Below are 13,160 nucleotides of genomic sequence, written 5' to 3'. Positions count from 1 at the left end.
AAAGGTAGTTAAAACATAATTAACAAGTAATTAATATGATGAGTTTCCAAAAACATGATATTACTTTTGCTGTCAAAATAGAGTAGCAATAACAAACATATCCTTCCTGAAAAATAGCAAGTTAAGCTGTGTAGTATCTAGGACTCTGCCACATAAAAATAAATTATTTGAAATACACTGAAATTTTTCACTTGGACACTGTCTTTTTTTAAAATTTTTATTTATTTTTAAATTTTACATCCAAGTTAGCTAGCATATAGTGCAATGATGATTTCAGGAGTAGATTCCTTAATGCCCCTTACCCTTTTAACTTGGACACCATCTTTTATTTATTAAACAAAATCTTTTTCTATGTAGGAGAAAGCTGGTGTACAATGATAGATATTTGAAAGTCATAGTTTTACAGTTTCTTCCTCAAACTTAAAAAAAATTAATGTTCTTTTAACCATAAAGAATAGAGATAGTTCCAAATTCCATGATGAGGTGGATTGATAACTTTTACTGGAAGCATTTTGTCTGAAACTAGGTGATTAGTTCTTGTGTATGTTCTGGTTGAAAGTTAATCATTGTAAGCAATTTTACTTGTGTGATGGTCATTCTAAGATCTGCTGAATGGTTAATTGAATATGACATAAATTTTGCTTAGATGCCTGACTAAACTTCAACATAAGAATGATGGACGATAAATGCATTAACATAGGAAAATATCAACAAATATAACATTGATTATTTTAGAGAGTCTAGAAAAATCAAATGTAATATAGCCTGAAAACCCCAAGTAAATTGCTTTCAAATAACATCTCAGAAATGATTTATTAACAAAAGAAACCATTTACTCTTTAGAAAAATTGGCCAAACCAGAGAAGCAGCTCTTAATTGGTCAGTATATTCTTTTCCCAAAAATGACTTCATGTGGGCTAGTTCTGATTCCTAAGTTGTCCCTCTTGCTTATAAAGAGAACTTAGGAAGTTACACTTTAGATATAAAGTTGAGAGTAAAACATAATACTAAAGAGCATATACAGGGGCGCCTGGGTGGCTCAGTCAGTTAAGCGTCCCACTTTGGCTCAGGTCATGATCTCACAGTTCGTGGGTTTGAGCCCCGTGTTGGGTTCTGTGCTGACAGCTAGGTCAGAGCCTGGAGCCCTCAGAGCCTGGAGCCTGCTTTGGATTCTGTATCTCCCTCTCTCTCTAACTCTCCCCTGCTCACCCTGCCTCTCCCTCTCTCTCAAAAATAAATAAAACATTTAAAAAAAAAAAAAGAGCATATACATTTGCTGCACGTTTTAGAAAGTTAAAAAAAATTGGTGACAGGCAATCTAAAAGTCTTACCCTTTGGGGTATATAGTGATACGCTGGGGAGTGTGAAGGAGGTAACATGTGGAGAGAAAATTATGACTGCCTTTCAACTTAATGGACTGATTTCCATAGATATTATTGCCACAATCACTAGAAACAAACTTATTTATGAATGTGTTGTCTTGTTATTACTCTTTTTAAATTTAGAAGAAAGTAACATAAAATTATCATTGGCAAGTAGCCGAGAAGGAAGCATATTTTTATTTCTGGCTTCCACATTAAATAAATAAATAAATAAATAAATAAACTCAAAGTAACTTTAGAAGAATTATTGTTCAATTTAGTCATTTCATTGTCCTTAAGATGTTTCTGGTCACCTTGTAAAGTTTATGTATATGACTTCCAGTTTCATTAATTTTAACATTACATTTGTTTTACTTACATTTTAATTTTGTGCTGTTTTCTTTTTATTTTTTTATCCTGAACCTTCTTCTTTCATTTTTATATAATCAGAGTTTATAAAATTAACAAGAATAACAGACTCTTTAGGAGGCTTAATTTACTTTTCTAAAGTCAATCTCTTTGAAACTTGTAGACTTAGGGATGTACATTCTCTTTTTATCAATGATAAACATAGCAAAAACATAGACAAACAAGGGCTCTCTGAGACTGATACTGGGTAAACAGGACAGAGATGGAGAAAAGTAAATTTGAACAGAAAATAAATACATGTTATCAATAGATATTTATCAAAGATGCTTAGGATAAAATCAGTCATCAGCTCAATAAGAAAATCCAGTAACTTTATGATCATGACTTCGTATTTATTTGAACCTCAGTATCTGGCATGTAATTGAAGTCAATTGCATACTGACCTCATTCCGTTTAGTTTACTATTGTTTGAAGAATGCCATTTGCAAATGCTTAGAATATCTTGTCATATTAGTTTACCATGGATCACATACTTACCTAAAATCATCTCAGATACCTTCGTGCTTGTCAGTATCACTAGGACAGGTCATCTTTCAAAGACTGAAAATCATCATCATTTCCTTTCCTCAAGGCAGCAGCAAAGAGAAAGCCATATTGTATGAATGCTTTAAGTTATTATACTTTTACTGCTGTCACTTGCTATTCTAGAGAACTAGAAAGACACCAGTTCCTCTTTGGGAGTGGTGCTCACAGGGACACTGTGAACTTGTTCTCAGTGTTCTGATATCAGGGCTTTATTCCAGATGATCTGCAGTTCCAAGGATGGCCTTGATGCCACAAATTGTCAACTAAATTGTCAATTTAGTTCATTCACCCCATTTAATTACCAAACAATTAGTAGACTGGGGCTACCATATTATACAATATTAAAGATAAACTGAATTAATATAGTTTATCACCCACATTTTCCACACCTGACATAATCCCATTAAAACAACTTTATTTGTATGTAAATTTTAAAGCTCATTGTCACCTAAATGGACATTAACTGAACTTTTTTTTAAAAATTCATTTTAGAGAAAGAGTGTGAGCAGGAGAGAAGGGCAAAGGAAGAAAGAGATCTCAAGCAGGCTCCATGCCTAAGGCAGAGCCCACTGTGGGCCTGGATCTCAGGGTATTGGGGCTGGATCCTACAACCCTGAGATCATGGCCTGAGCTGAAATCAAGAGTGGGACGCTCAACTGACTGGCCACCCAGGTGCCCCTATCTGAACTTTTTAAAGACCCTCAAGGCTTGTTGCTAGGACCTAGTCACAATCTAAATTCTTCCCCTGGATTATGGTTCTATATGTAGTGTAGATTCTTTAGTCTATAAACCATCGTTTTTTACATATTCAGGAAAAAGTTTTCCTCATCAGTCCAGACTTGTATATTACACTGCCTATTTATCATTGCCTATTTGATAACTCTTAGTCATATAAACATAACATACTAAACTGTAACATTTTTAAAGTTTTCCTGATTTTACCTCCCTCTGCCGGTTATTTTTGTATCTAAATTGTTAATTCTCAGTAATCCATGTTGTTACCAAAGTCAGAAATCTAGGATTGTTTCCTTCTTCCCATCCTTCCTTCTGCCCTTGCTTTCTTCCTTCCTTCTCTCCTTTCTCTCTCTCTCTTCCTTCCCTCCTTCCTTTCTTTTTCTTCCTTTCTTTCCTTCCCCTTTTTCTTACCATTGAATCTAACTGATCAAAAAATTCTGTTAGTCTTCTCTTCAAATATGTATTTTTAAAATATTTTATGTATATGTATATTGTCATTTTTTTCCGCCTCTGACTTCTTAAACTTTCCACTATCAAGTAAATGATAGATCTACATCTTAGCACCTGGTGATGATCTGCCCCTTGTGAAGGTCACTGTAGATACACAAGTCTTCTGAATAACTTTAGAAAATTTCAAGATGTTTATATTAGGCCTTTCCATCCTGTGAAACAAGTCTTTTAGGAGAATAAGTTGTTCATCACTGTCCTTTATGATACATCCATTGAATTCTGTACTTTCAAAACAGAAGTTTAAATCAAAATGTCCTTTTGTGAGGAATTGTGCATCTTTTTAAAGGAAGAAATAAAAAGACTGTAGCAATAGTAGCAATAAAAGCGTGGCATGGATTGGAAAAAGGGCATGATTCTTATTCCTGTGAAGGGATCCTACAAAATCATACACTATGCAAGTCAGTAAAATGTATGGGGAAACTCAAGGGAAATATTTGGAATGTCTGCATGCTGTATTCCCCTGATGCATTGCCTTTATCTAAAGTGTTAAAAAAGATAAGACATTCCATCATGCCTCTGTAGTTTAGCACAGATTTGTGGCCTTTAACATTGTGCAGAAGGGCTGGCACACTGAGTGTCTAGACACCCATGTAACCCCAATTCGTGTTCAGAACACAGTGACTATCTTTTGTAAAGGTTCATAGTTGTTTTACAAGTTTAAATGTAAGCACAAAGAGCTTGCTGTATAAAACAGGAATTTTAGATAGGGAATAAAACAGATTCTTAACTGTAATTCATTTGGTAGATAAGACTAATGTCTTCAGCATTTCCAAGGGGCATAGTTCTGAAAAATCAATTTGAGGAAGGAAAAATCATTAATCTCAGAGTGGAATTTTATGCATACCAAGAAAGTCACGTGGAGAATAGATGCAAGTTATCCTTGGTTGCCAAGGCAACTATAGTTTAATTTCTGTACTAAGCAAGCTTCCTCATTGTCCTCAGTTGTACCATGGATGTTAACTAAAATGCCATGTCCTCTTGCACAGAGTTTTAGGATGCTGTTCTCCTAAGGGCTAATCAATATATGAGATTCCCCGTGAAGATAAGTCAGACAAATACATCATGACCTAATTTTCTTTTCATCTACCCAGTAAATCAACTGTGAAAATAAGAACTGACCCATGTGTTGGGGGCTAAAAGTAATCACAGCTGACCTAATCAAGATTAAGAAGTCATCTATGTTAAAAAAAAAAAAAAAAAAAGATACTAAACAAGGAAGAGGTTAGTAATACTTTATTGAATCACACTTCAATTTAACATTCTTTTGTTAAAGGTGACTATAGATTGTGGAGGTTAGGGGGCACTTGCTATGGGCTAATTATTTACAGAGATGGCAAGCAAAATAGAATTATACTAATACATGAAGGCAATGGTGATACAAATTTAAAAGAATCCATCAGAGCTTACAAGTCTAATAATTCCTCTAACATCTTCCTTTGTGCTGGGAACAATCTGTAACACTCCTCCTCTCTCGTTTGATATCCTTAAATCATAATCCGAATTATGTTGAGTTCTTACTATATTCCAAACGCTACTATTTGGTGTATTTGGTGCATATCTTTAGCAGCCAGAGACATTTGAAGTAAAATGGATTACATAACGTAAAAAAATTACTAATAACAGAACATAGACTAAAAGCATTATACTAGAGTGCTTAGTATTTGAAGTCTTCCTTCAAAGGGACATTAATCGTACCCTTATTGCAGAGTGAATATGGTAATTAATAAGATGGTAAAAACACTGCAACACTTCACACAAAGTAAATAATTAATATTTCCCTTTATTTCTTCTTGTTTAGATTTTATTAATTCAAATGAAGTGAATGGAGTGGAAGCTGTGATCTTCAAAGAAATTTATTTACGGAAAGTGAATCTGGATTGAGACTTTTTAAAAGGTACAGACCTTGGACAATTCGAGCACCTGCTGTTTATGGTGATGAGAAAGAAAGTAGGAATAAGCATAAGTTAATTGAAGAGATGACCAAAAGGGGGAAAAAAAAGCATAGTGGATATTAAAGGAGAATGGACCAACTCATCCTTGATTTTGTGGAGTAACAAGCAGGCATGGGGAGATGTGAAAATTAACATAGTCTTTCCAAATAAGATTTAAACTTGCAAATAAAAATGAAGCTGCCTTGCTGGCTTGTAGTGATTTGGAGTTTCTTTATCTATAAGTTCAAACTCTAATTTTGATTTAGTAAGTTTATATCTCCATACGTAAAGTGCAAGAAAAATACAAACCTATGATCTAGAAGATAGTGTCAACCAAAAGAGTAAAAATACATTAAAGGGCAGTCGAGTAGATGGCATGTTCCTCCTGAAAATCACAAGAATGTGGAACATTACTCTATGCCAAATCCTTGGATTATTTGGAGGAAGAAAAAATAACATAGGCAGGAAAATACAAAATAACATATAAACTATCGATTGTGAAAAGTGAAAAGCAGTGTTTCTGAAGCACAGTCACATAGGGGACAATTTCTTTCCAGAAGCAGGCTAAGAGCAGAAAAAAACTCTTTAATAGAGTCTCTATTAATAGAAATAGGTAGTTGTTGCTAAGGAGCAATTTTATGCACATGAGAATATTCCTTTAGGTGAGAGAATGGTGCTGTCAGGAACAATTTTTCTATGATGATGCAGAATATTTGCATTATTGACTTATCCATGCCTAAATTCATATAAAGGACTGCATTAAAGTATAAATGTAAATCTGTGCATGTGCTTAAGTTTTAATACTTCAAAAAGTGCATTTTGCTGATCTGTGCATATTTAGGATTGGATTTTTTACTGATATCACAAAATAATTTGTATCTAACTAGAGATGTAGTAGAAACAAGGATCAGATAGAACATCTTGAAGGAGAATTGTTGGAGCTGGAAATATCACAGATATTTGTCTCAGGATTTTTGAAAATCTTGTAATTTGGAAATAATGTTGTGTTTCAGAAGAGCCCAGACAGTACAGAGTGTCCCTTTGTATCCATCACTCAGCTCCCATTAAGGTTACCATCTTCTAATGTGACCTGGCATGTTCTTTGGAGCTATCCTATTTGAGTTTCCTTCAACTTCCTGAGTACATATATATATATATATATATATATATATGTATGTGTATATATATGTATATGTGTATATATATATTTGCTTATTATGAAAACTCAATAATTTGCTTTTCGTGCAGAGTATAATAATAACTAATTATGGACTATATTTATCTCTCTAGTTTTATACTAATATTTTTTTTCCACTCCAGGACACAATCCAGCATATTACATTGCATTTAGGCATCATATTATCTTAGCTTACTTTCATCTGTGAAAGTTTCTCTCCCCTCCCCACTTTTTAAAAATTTGTTAGTATTGTTTTGTTTTTATCTAGACACTTTGATAGATTCTAGTCAAATAGTTTACAGATACCATCCTTCTGTTTGGATATATCTGAATACCACAGATGTGGTGTCATCACAATGTATCAGAAAGTACATGGTATCAGCATGACTCATTCCATGATTGGGTCACTTAGTTAAAATATGGTATTTTCAGGTCTCTCTATTATAAAGTCACTGTTTTTTCTTTTCTATACTCTATTTGACAGAAGGAAGTCCCTAAGTTCAGTTTCTATACAAGGGGTAGGGAATCAAGCTCCATGCCTGGACATATGTAAAAATCACCACAGTCACATATTTTGAGGGAAATACTTTGAATCAATATAAGTATTCTACTTATTCTTAAAGTTACTGACCACAAATTTTAATATATTTTAGTTCACAACAATTATTACTGTGGTTCTCTAATATTGTTTTTTTATTAACTGTTGAAAAATAATTTATAACACTTGTTAAGGATGATAAGGAAGACTTTATTCAAACTAGAACTAGTCTCAACTCCAAATAGAAATGGAAAACGGAGGATTTGTAGCCAAGGAATATGGTGGGAGTCAGTGGATGGAGATGATTAAGAAGAAATATCAGGGGTAATGGAAGATTCTGGCTAACCCAACATGACAGGATTTTTGCTGTAGATTGGCCGGGGTAATATGGTATCATTTAAGGGTGAGTAATTTGACCAGATATCAAAGGTGATTAAGATATTGAGGGTGGCAGATTCTCACTAACCTGATCGCAGGCTTCTTGCTCTTGAGGACAAGAACCACAGATTCAGTCTCATCAAAAAAGGTCTCAGAGAAGCTTGATTAAAATGTTGTTAAGGGGGCGCCTGGGTGGCTTAGTCGGTTATGCGTCCGACTTTCGCTTAGGTCATGATCTCGCGGTTGGTGGGTTCGAGCCCCGCGTCGGGCTCTGTGCTGACTGCCAGCTCAGAGCCTGGAGCCTGTTTCAGTNGAGAGGAGAGATTTAGAAATACGAATACCCTTAAAGTGACAAAAACTCAATGATTCTGAGAACTGTAGACTTTTCTCTCTAAAAATCACATATCCCATACTTTAAATTTTGAAAGCCTTTGAAAATTATAGAAGGTAAGTGGCCCTTTTGAAAATAAGTGTTGCAGGGGCGCCTGGGTGGCTTAGTCGGTTAAGCGTCCGACTTTCACTTAGGTCATGATCTTGCGGTTCGTGGGTTTGAGCCCCGCGTCGGGCTCTGTGCTGACTGCCAGCTCAGAGCCTGGAGCCTGTTTCAGTCTGTGACTCCCTCTCTCTCTGACCCTCCCCCGCTCACGCTGTTTCTCTCTCTCTCTCTCCTAGAAATAAATAAAAATATTTAAAAATAAATAAATAAAATGTTGTTAAGGACAAAGTCTTTGCCATTAACTCATTCCATTTACATTTGTAAATCAGAATTCTCTGAGGGAGAGATTTGAACCTTCTTTTTAATTAATTTATTTATTCAATCCTTTGTAACAGTTTGATTTCATGGATATTTATTTTATGGCAAGTCACATTGACAGAAAACTCTCTTAGTTTACCTTTTCCTGAGATAGCCTTCCAGTTGGCCCAAATTACTGCCTGCTCCTCTATGCAGCCAAGGTGTTCTTCATTTTCTCCAGTCTATTTTCCCTCTGCTATATAGATTTGGTAGTTTCTAAAATTCCACTTCGTATTCACTGATCGATTCTTCTATCTTCTCAATTCTACTCTTTAACCTATATAAGGATTCCTCTTCTCCCCTTTCCTTACCCCCCACTTCCAACCAGGGTTAGAGTTTCTTTTATTCCCCTCTATTTCTTTCCCCTTTTTCCTGTTGTTGTGGTTTACACAAATGCCCACAGACTACATATTTTTTCTTTCCCCTGGATATTGATGAATGTGTGTGTATTAATGACACTTGTGGGTTATAAATATATACATATGTATTTACATATGATATAATATTTAACATTACCAGACTGATCTGGATGGATTTCTGAAGTGCCTTGTGCCCCTATCAAGTCAACACTACATCGAAATCTTTCTAAGCATTCTTCTTGATCTTCCATGTGAGCTCCTGGTGGAGTTCCAGGAGACACAGCCTGCAAATAAATGCAATTCTCCCTTCCTTTACGGTCTGCTAGAGCTTTACACTGTCATGTTAGCCCGTAGTTAGTAACTCATTTAAATTTTCTAGTTAAATGTATTCAGCACATTATATGACCAGGTGTCTGTCCCAGATAAGCAAATGCTCAGATTCCATTTCGGTTCCCGGGGACCTATCTCTCAGTAGATTTCAGGTAGTTGAGTTGGACTTTCAGTTCTCCAGTGTGTCCGAGAAAAGTCATTAATTTGTAGTACGTGTAGCTTTTTGTCTTGTTCTAAGGAGGGGTGCAACATTCTTTTCAGCTTTTTTAAACTCTGATTTTAAAGTGGCAAAGGATTGTTGCTTACAGGTCAGAACTTGAAAAAGCTAGAAAGAGCTTTGTTCCCACCCTTAGAACAAGATAAAGAGCTACATTAGCGATAGCAGAAGAATTATGAAGTGGAGCTATGGAAACTTCAAATCTATCTGTTTTCTCTTCCCAAAGGCATCTTACTAATATATTATAAGTTAAAAAAATTAATCAAGAGTTTCTCTTTTTGTTTTACATAAAACCCTGAAATTTGAATAATGAACTTGAAGACAATCTGTGAAGAAACTATGGATCTAATTGGTTTAAGTAAAATGACACAGCACTGAATTCATTTCTTTCCAGCTATATTAAAGCATTTTGAATAGAATGATAAAAAGTAGTAGAACTGGCATTTATATTACTTTTTTTTCACAGAGAAAATAGCAAGACCACTGAATAATCTCTTTCTATAAATAACACTACTATATACAAACAAATTTGTCAGTACCTTTCCTTATACTCAATTGGATAATCAGAATGAATTTTATCATATCTTATTTAATTATAATTTAGTATTTTCAGCCATGCTTTGTAACATAATCTTCCATAAATCTGATGAAATATAAGCCAGTGGATGAAACATTGATTTGGTTAACTTAACTAATGTTATCTTCCTGAGCAACTGTAGAATTGTTTTCATTCTTTATCAAACACATTTTCCCTCAAATACAATATTGCAATTACAGACTGTGCATGAAAATGTCTGTGCATTGTACTAGTGCCAATGAGTAATCTCCTGTTTGGGGCTATAAACATTTCAGTTCAGCTGTTCAATGCATGTTTACATAAGCTCACATCTTCCCACTCAACAAGATTTCTAAAAGAGCACAGCTCAGTGAAAAATTGAAGAGGGAATGATGAGTGGAAAACAAGTCTATTCTTAACAAGCTATAATCAAATCATTATATGAAGCTTTATTCTTCTCCATTTGGTATGATAGTCCTTCAGCAAAAGAAACAGAATAGGGAAAAAAGTTGACAAATAATATTACAGTTCAAATTGAAATTCTATGCATCTTAAAAAGTGGATGCTGAATCACTGAAAAGAAAGATTAATAACTGCAATTTTCCAATGGCGCTGTAAAAAGTTTTGTTTCCAGACACAGGTCACCTATGGAATATTGCCACCTAATATAATTTCGGTGCCATATGTTGAAAATCATAGGAAATTTTTTAGGAAGTAACACATTGCTCAGATTTCTAAACCCAATATTTCAAGAACCAAAACTGTTGCATTAGATACTAAGATAAAAAACACTGTGAAAGGAAAATATTAACAATTCTTCCTAAAATCACCTATTTGGATGAATGTTTGAGCTCTTTTTACCACACATGTCCCATGTAATGACAGGAAATGGGTGATCAAAGGTAAAGTGTCTGTCATGCTCTTGGTGAAATAGTATACAATAGTGCAAAGCAGAAACAATTTATTAATGGTACTTTCCCAGCTGCTGGAAGGGTGGAGTGATCCCAAGTCTGCACCCAACCTACAGCTGGGCAAATGTTGTGGACAACATCAGGTGTCTTGTTTATTTGGGGGTTTCACTACCCAACTGAATGAATTTAAATAAACCCGAGTCAAGTCTATCCTTGCTTCTTGGATATTTTATAAGATGGTAGTTTTGAAGTACTTTTGTTTCATATCCTATCATTTAAACACATGTGGGTTTTCAACGTGAATACATGCATTATTATTAATTAGCAGGATATATAAGAATATTATAATCTATTATCTATTTTATAAGATATAGAACTATTATGTGTATGGTAGTTTTAAAAGATAACTGCAAAATTTTTAAGACTTGTCCTGTTGAGAAGTGGGAATCTGTATTTCTTCTTTTTCACAAACTGGACCATGTGGAATATCGTAACTCTTTCCTCAGGTAGCTAATGACCCGATTATAAATAATACACATTCAAAATAATCAGTAGATCATAGGAAAAATTCAGTATAAATTATTTTTTGTGGAAAAAATATTGATGAAAGATGAAGATACGTGAGTGGAATTTCCTCCTCTTACATTACAAATGTCCCAAAGCACATTATAATACATTTGAAGAAACTTGCTTGTGCTATTGTTAACAGCAATTAGGATCTCGTCATTCTTTGTGGGGAAATGAAGACCACATTTATATAAAGCATTATAATTTATATGTCTTTTCATGTTTATAATCTAATTAATCTGATAACTTTGTAAAGTAGTTCTTAAGCAGTATTTTGGAAAATGAAGAAAAGAAACATACAGTTGCACAAATCATATAAACAGTAAGTAGCACACCTGGCTGAAACTGAAACAGCGATCTATCAAATCCATTCCCAAATATCTTACTGTTGGTAAAAGATATTGATTATAGAAATAATGAAAGCCTCATCTGCAATTTGCTTAAAATTCTCTTATTCTACACATTGTGAAAGGCTAAATCTATTTACAATGCTTGCACTTGGAGGTATAACAAAATTTCACTTATTTCCATGTTATAAAATATGCATAAGAGATTACTCTGTCACAGAATTATATGATGTCACCTACATTAACTCAATTCTGCTACACACTAATTCTTTACTTTGTAGTCTTTACTTAATAAGCAGATGCTATGTTTTGTTTTGCTGTATTCAGAACTGTTAACGTGTCAATTATAACATTAATCCAAACCCTTCCTCTTGTATAAAAGAATGATAAATTATTTTTATTGCCTCTGTTTCAGTAAAAATCAGCAATGGTCTTATAAGCTTATATTTACCATCCTTTTCCAGTGAACTGTGTATATCAATTTTAAATATTTCCTCCATTTTTAAAAAAAAGATTTTTTAATATTTTCATTTATTTCTAGGAGAGAGAGAGAGAGACAGTGTGAGCAGGGGAGGGTCAGAGAAAGAGGGAGACACAGACTCTGAAAAAGGCTCCAGGCTCTGAGCTGGCAGTCAGCACAGAGCCCGATGCAGGGCTCGAACCTACGAACCGTGAGATCATGACCTAAGTGAAAGTCGGACGCTTAACCGACTAAGCCACCCAGGCGCCCCTATTTCTTCCATTTTCAAAAATTCAACAATATAGTACACATTATTGCTTGCTTAATTTAATTGTGATAACACAAAGATTTGTTTATAGTAACCCTTATTAAAGTTAAAGGAGTAAATTCAGCTATTCTAGAAGAATAGAGTCAATTAAGGTTTCTTTTAGTAGTCTCTACTTTTAATTGTAGTCCTGATTCATACAAACATATAGTGAAACTATTGGGGGCACCTTTCTGGAAAGTAAAGATAGTATATTTCAAACCATGTTACTCTGCTGAGCAGGAAAATATTTTGAAGTATTTACCTAAAAAGTAAAACACTACACAAGATTACATTATTTTTAATGTTTATTTATGTTTTGAGAGAGAGACAGAGACAGAGCATGAGCAGGGGAGAGAGAGGTTGAGAGAGAGGAAGACACAGAATCCAAAGCAGGCTCCAGGCTCTGAGCTGTCAGCACAGAGCCCTTTGCAGGGCTCGAACTCACAAACTCTGAGATCATTGTCTGAGATTAAGTCAGACGCTTAACCGTCTGAGCCACCAGGTGCCACACAAGATTGTATTTCTAAAGATATTATCAAATATCTTAAGACAATATGGGGATGTAATAAAATCAAATGTCATGAATTATCTCAAATTTATGTTTTTTGTTTTTTGTTATTTTTACAAATAGTTTATTGTCAAATTAGTTTCCACATAACACTCAGTGCTCATCCCCACAACAGTTAAGTTCTTCCTAATCCTCCTATACGTGCAAACATATGATATTTG

Source organism: Hyaena hyaena, unplaced genomic scaffold, assembly GCF_003009895.1.
Source record: "Hyaena hyaena isolate Hyena2069 unplaced genomic scaffold, ASM300989v1 scaffold_1235, whole genome shotgun sequence".
In the NCBI taxonomy this organism is placed as follows: domain Eukaryota; kingdom Metazoa; phylum Chordata; class Mammalia; order Carnivora; family Hyaenidae; genus Hyaena; species Hyaena hyaena.
The sequence above is the reverse complement of the archived record's forward strand: the minus strand, read 5'-3'. Positions refer to the sequence as shown.